Raw genomic sequence first — 7,420 nt, forward strand, 5'->3', positions numbered from 1 at the left:
TTGGCGGCTGTGTAGAGAATGATTTATCACCGGATGAAGACACAAGCCGACCCCCCAGCCCTCCTCCCCCACATCCAATGCTCCTCCCAGCTCATCCTGTGCACTGGCTGCTTGCTTACCTGTGGACAGCCTCCTGCCGCACTCAGGTCGAGGGATAAGTAAACAAGGCTGTTGCTCGCAGATGGGACTGTCTGAGATGAATGGCTATGTCTCAGACATGCGAGCGCACACACACACACACACACACACACACACACACACACTTTGCCAAAGTATGACAGCTTGAAAGCAGAAGGTAAATTTTCGCACATCGACAAACTTATTGAGAAAACTCACTTCAACCGAAATATGTCTCTTTTGGATTTCTGTGGTCAGCGAGGCCACGGTGGAGGAGGTGTAGCGTTTGTTTCATCATTTGCAGAGGTGGTACAGGGAGCAAACCTGTCACACTCTCCGGCTGTGATTGACTGTGTGTGTGTGTGTGTGTGTGTGTGTGTGTGCATGTGAGAGAGCGAGCGAGAAAAGGAACAAATGAGATGGTAAACTCTGCACGTGACATTTTGTTTCTATGCTGAGCTAAGTACTCGGGTTTCTTCTGTAATACAGCAACTCATTACCCTCACGGTTCCCTTTAGCACGTCTGTCTGTGCTGTGTTGATGTCGTATTTGCATAGGAAACACATAATCTCCCAGAAATGTACAGTACTAATGAGCAGGTACTAAGCACAGCGACGGGTAGAAGTCTCTGAATCAGGAGAGAAAGCAGAACCTAATGGAAAGACTGGTCACCAGCCTTTATATTTTACATTTGTCAGCGAGGCACAAGTGCGAAAGCCCTCGTGGAAATGGCAAAATATGAATGTGGAGAGACTTGTCACGCTGTCGCCTCGTGCATCGGTCAGCCCTGCTCAATGGGGCGAAATAGGAAAAGGGAATTCATTATCTCCAATGTCGTCTAATGCCGCCAAGTGTCAGGTTTCATCACAGCTGAAGAGTAAAATACTCCAGTTTGGTCAACATTAGTATGTATGGGAGTTTCTATTCAAGGAGCCGATGTACTGTACCTGTCTGCTCAAAGATGTCTAATGTATGCAGCAGCTCCATCTCTGCATACATATTTTCTACATATTTTGTGTGTTCACTAGTGAATTTGAGGTGACAGATACTTTAACTTTCACTAGAAGTGTAAGTTAAACAGTCCAGTTATTTAAGAAAACAACTCCACATCAGCCTCCTGCTGTGGGAACTGTATGAGATGGAGTACTGCATCACTTTGAGTTCAACGCCTGATATTTTGAACCTGTACTTTTGGTCTTGTGAATATAATGAATATATTTTTCATATTGCAGAAAGGATGCAGAATTTAACTATTCCAATATTTTTTCAGTCTCCAAAAAGTCATCAAATGACAATTAAAAGAAAGGCTTAAAATGTCTTTTGGTGCAACATGCCACTGCTCTGTTTGTATATTGTCTCAGTATTTGATCTTTGTTAAATAAAATAACATTAAATAAATGTATAAATAAAAAAATATTTGTTCAGTGTTAGAAACTGATGCACATTGAACGCACCCCAGATTTTAATTTGAATCCCTCTGCCTTTGACTGTGGAGCTAAGATGCTCCCACCCTCCTCCCACTTCAACATCTTCATTTAAAATTGGAGCTACAGTATATCAGGTGAAGGTTTTATTATTCGTGCAGGAATATAGAAATCCGATAGAAATCCTATCTTCTAATCCAGAGTCAGTTTGGCACCAAACCGGGAGCATTTTATCAGTTTTTTTTCCAGGATGTTACCCAGCTATCTTTCTGTATTACATCACATAGCTGGTAGTGCAGGTCCCAGTGAGATGACTGCTATGAGGTAAGAACCTGGTAACAACTGTCACTTTGACATTATCCCAGAAGTGTCTGACAATCAACTTCTATACATTTCAAGTTAATGCATTGTAAAGTTGGTCACGATCAGCAGTAAATCACTGCAGAAAGTCCCCTCACTCTTACATCTACATCACAGAGATGAGTCAGATAATCTTAAGTATTATATAGAAATATTGCTGATCACTATGAAGATTTCGTCATCTTGGCTGTTGCTTTTATTTTCCATTGTTTTCCCCCCAAATGTATTCTAATTTAATCCTCTTTCCTCCACCGTGACATAAGTCCGGTTTCTCTTACAAGCACAGGTGCAGTGGTGTATTCAGTTCAAAGCCGTAGTACAACTTTTTTAGCTGTCATTACAAGCCGTTTTTCCAAGAACAATAAAGGATTAATATTCTGTTCTATTGTCTTCTTTTACAAAATGAAGCACGGAGCACAGAAACAAATGAGTAGTTTCTGTACCAGTCGGTATGTTTCTTCTGCATCATAGTGTGGGCGCTCTCACCAAATTTTGTAAATGTTATTGATCCCGTGGGGAAACTCTTGTGGACATCTGCTACATTAAGATGTTTTTTGGCCAAGTATTTGCATCCTGGGGACGTCACATACCTGGAACTGGTTGTGCACATTGTTGTGAAATGCAGTTCCTCGTATTACCTGTAGGACAATCTGGGCACCGGCTTCGAATCGCTGCAAACACTTTGGAATGTGTTGGTGAAGGATGTCCAAAAGTGGACCTACCATTTCTCTTACTGCTGTGGTTTGTGCCATGAAGTCAACAGGAAGTTCACAAGGAAGAAACTACGACTTTTCTTGGATAGAAAGTATGAATAGCAGTGCTGTTGACACAGTTGTCTCCGTCCTTTTAAGAGTTCAGTGTGCTGTCCCTCGATAGTTGGTTGCCAGGAGTAGCCGCTGTTTAAACCACTGATCCTGTGGTTTGTAGCTGAATACAAACAGAAAACGTTTGACAGCGCCCATGTTGCAGACTGTGTGATGCTATGACTAAACCAATGCTTTGTCATTTTAGCTCTGGGAAACGGTCATGACACCTGGTTAAGGAGGGAGATGATGATGATGACCTGCAGACAGGGCCGTCATCTTCACACTGACATTTTAACAATCGCCTGATTTCATGCCAGTTGTATTGGATGCGTAGGTGACTACACCTCGCTGTGAATTTCAACCTCTTGCCTAATGTGAGACGGTGATTATTTCAAAAGACATTTATTCTGATGTTGAGCGGGAGGATGATGATATGAATCTTGTCATCTAACTCTTGGAAAGGAGTCAAAAATGGTTGTTGAAATAGTTGAACTGCTCCTTTTTAAGCTCTCAATCAAACCACATGGGTGTATTATAACTTGCAGTTTATGGGATTTGTGTACAGGAACGTTCTCAGTGGAATAATCAGTGGAATAATGGGCGAATCATCGGATTCCCTGTACATTTCTGATGGTAGATTGTCATCTTGAGCATTTACCACAAGAAGCAGCGGGGGAAAAAAAACGGACAGCTCGACTGACATTCAGGAAATGCCCCTAAAGGGGGGAAAAAAAGGGGAAGTGTGTGTAGATGAGGTGGCTCTATAACAGAAATTGTTTCTTTGCACAAGCTTGTGTTTTCCTGTGCTGTCAGTTAATGTGTTAGCAGATGTAGGTTACATCCCAGAAGAGAGATGAATAAGAATATCACAAATCAGGTCTTGTAGCAGCAGTGATTCAGAAGAGACTAGAAAGTCTGCGGAGTGAAATCCCCCCCCCCCCCCCAAGAGTCTCCAACCTGTGTCACTTACCTGAAACAGACTGCGAGGGCAGAAGACGATGAGGTTCCTGTCGACGCTCTCTGCTATTATCAGACTGCTCGTGTTACGGGACGGGCTTGCAGCACACTTGCACGTTATTGTTGTTTGTTTTGTTTTTTTTTAATTTCAGGAGCGAGGTGATTCCCAATCGGCGCTGTGAAAACTGCAAGCTGTGAAGTGACAGTTTGCCTACATCGATTCACTGTGTGACACGATTGTCTTTGGTGGCAGGCTGCTGCTGGAGATGCTCGACGACTTCAGCATGTCGTCAGCTCTCTCTGAGGCTCCTTTTTCAACATGCATGCAGGCCTTTCGGGTCTCACCTAGTGAATACAGACCAGTCGTGACCTTACATGCCATCCGACATTAGTTATTCTCTTCTCTAGTCCCATAGCAGTTGGTGTTCGTTCATCAAAGTAACACGGATGGCATCGTATGAGGGACGTGAAACACCATGTGTGGTAGACTTTCAGGTCCTTCGTGTAAGCTTGTCAACTTCTTCACTAAAATGTTAAATCTGTGAAGCAGTAACACACTTGCAGACGTAAGGAAGGAGCGAGTGAAGCACACGAAAGAAAAGTGAGGACTTTCCTTTGACAGATGTAGTTCTCATGGCAGATACAGTTGACTCTTGCTCACTTCAGACTGCTTTAAACAGCATTTTGTAATAAAGATGCGTGTCGGGCTGATGTGTCCGTAATAGCTTTTGGACGACAAAGCAGATGTTGCACGGACGAACAAACTAATCCAGGTTGCAGACTAACACACCTCGTGAGTAGAGGTGAATCTTGATGGCTTTAGTTGGGCTGTGGTGATTTTAAGTTTTCGATCAGGCAGCTAAAGAGCAGAACATTTCCTTCAGGACCAAAGGAAATGTCACAGGAGTCTCTCTCTTGAGCTCTTTGTGTGTCGAGTAGCATCCATTTGGAGTCATATTTGTGTCAAAGAGTTTAAATGGATCATGAAATGGAAATTGGATTCATTTTATTAATGGAACATGAAATCATCCCAGAACATTTCTCCGAATACCATAAAGCTGCTTGTTGCAAAAAATCTAAATGTATAAAATTAAAATAAAATAAAGCAGCAAATCCTCACATTGCACATGCTTGTCAAAATGATTTTAATTGATTAATTAATTTATCAGGCCTTGTTGCTGATAAATTTTCTGTCGAGTGACTTACGGAGAATCGATAGTTATTTGCTGGAAAGCCTTCAGGCATGGATGCACCAGAGCACATCATGAGCAAACGGCACCAGACCCAGAATGCCATTACACTTCAGGCTTTTCCTTTAACCTACAGCTTTGCGCAGTGAATCCGTCTGAAATGAAATGTCCCCCTGTCTGAAAACATGAAACATGGGCATATTTCTGTGCACAAGGCTTTTGATCCTGATCCATCCTTTTACTGTGGCTTCCAGGCAGCGGCTGGTATTTACTGCGTGCGTCGGTGTGTCTCTGGTGTGTTCTGACGTCTGTGTGAGCGGTGCCTTCACTGCTGCACAAACTGGGTCGTTTTATAATAAACAAATTTCATTCACTGGGAACAACGAGGTTTCATCATTACTGCTTTGTTCATACTGTGGATATAATTCTTTATTCACAAACTTTCATATTTTATCTGCTGTTTGTACAACTGCTTATGCAACCACACCTAATACTATAGAGTACAACTTGTGCTACTATTACTACTGTATACTTTCACTTGTACCTTTTTAAAGCAAAATCTCCTAAACTTCAGTTTTGATGTATTTTATAGTGGTTATTTGAAACCATAGTCATGTTAGATCAGTTTTTATACAAGTAGATTTGGTCAGTTTTGGATTTATACGACAGCAGAGTGGCAGAAGTTGCTGGTTTCTCACGCTTTAATTTTTCAAATCTGTATATGGGAAAAAGTAAAGGTTACATTCCAATAATAAATGGAGCAGACAAAATCATAATGTGATATTATTTGAGGTTTCTGTTTGACACAAAGGTGCATCTGACCACGTAGTGTTTTCAAAAGACTTGTCCTATTATTAGAAATTATCACTAAGTTGTCTGTGCTGTGTTACTGTTGTGACTGTTATGGGCAAAATAACGTGATCTTATGTTGAAGTTTACAAATGCTTTTTCTTTTTTTTCTTTTTTTAATAGACTAGATTATTTTAACATTAACTACTAAAAATATGTTATTGTCTTGTCCTTGAGTTTGCTGTGTGCTCTTACACTATCCCAGTATTTTTCTGTTATGCAGCAGCACTGCTGGGCCGTTTAGGGTCCCTGCAAGGACATGACGCTCACATGACAAGATCAAAGCGTTGCAATAATTAATCCTCATTAATCCAAGATTTTGGGATCGCCTCCAGATTGCAGCCCTCTTGGAATCCCTGACACCTGTCCATTGGCAACATAACAATTTGGCGATAGGCATCAACAGTCGAATATGTTAAATCCTTTGAAAGCGATTCCTGCCTCAGGGTTTGCAGATCGAAAGGAATCATAAACCCCAGCTGAATACATAATTGTTATCTGTTGTTGTTTGTTTTTTTTTTAAGAGTCTCTTAAAGCTAAATGGGTCTCGATAATGTGCCTCTGAACTCAAATCATGAGCTTTTTAGAACTAGGTGATGTTATGGAGAGCAGCAGCCCATTAGGGCATTTTATTGTTATTATGATAACAGTCAAGTATAATGGGATTGTGGACCATACGGTGTAATTTGTGCATACCATCATAACCTTTATCGCGTGACCCTGTTCCCCTTACTTTAAAATGAATTACGCCATTAACCCAGTTTTAATGGGCACGCGTTTTGTTAATTTTGGCCCAACACCTTTTTGTTTTGGCCACCTTGGCACCTTTTTTATTTGATTTGATTTTTTATTTTTTTGGTCCCTTAGGGGACAGTTAATAATAATTGAAAACTTAAAAAAACAAAAAACAAAATTGAAGTGAAAATTGGATTACGCAAATACTATTTGCGTTGCAGTGTTTATTTTAATTTTGATTACTTTGGGGAACGCTGCATGATCTGCAACGTAATCGGCGTGTTTTCTACATATTGGAATATGGAATAGATGCTATTATTGGAAGCACGAGCTGAGCTGTGAACATGGCTGCGGTGAAAAGTTTCCTGCCCCAACAAGAAATGGCAAATACATTAAGTGTGTGGAAGGTTTGGCAGATGTACCCCGGCGTTGCACCTGTTGGACAGGATCAAACTGTTAGCTGCAGTCACTGAAGCTGATAAACAAAACTCCGAAAGAACCAACTGGATGAAGGTCTCAGTAGTGAAACATTGTTCCTAGTAATGATGGTGTAGTTGTAGAGTTCAGTCTGCTGCAGCATTTTCGCTTTTCTTTTTTTCCCTCCTCGTGCTACAGTCTTCTCCTACGCACCTGTCACTGTGTCCTCAGGTGTACCAAAGCTCTGCTGCTTGGTGAAATAAGTACCCAAAACTGTAATGTCATATACACGAGTCTTCCTGTGGGTTCAGAAGTCTGTCCATTGCACATGGCTGGATTATGAACCTAGTGGAGCGGCAGATGTTGTACAAGTGCAAATGTAAAGGCACAAAACCACGACAAGCAATTTATTTATTTACTTTTAGTACTTGTTAAAAGTCAGCTGTAGGTATTTGTTCCTTTTTTTTTTTTTTTGGTCTCCATGTTGTTGTTTGGTGTCCGTTTGCTCATTTTGTGTCTCCCACTTTCGATTTTTCTACCTCCGTTTTGAAGTTATTTTGTGTCT

This window comes from Channa argus, chromosome 16 (genome assembly GCF_033026475.1).
Source record: "Channa argus isolate prfri chromosome 16, Channa argus male v1.0, whole genome shotgun sequence".
NCBI lineage: Eukaryota > Metazoa > Chordata > Actinopteri > Anabantiformes > Channidae > Channa > Channa argus.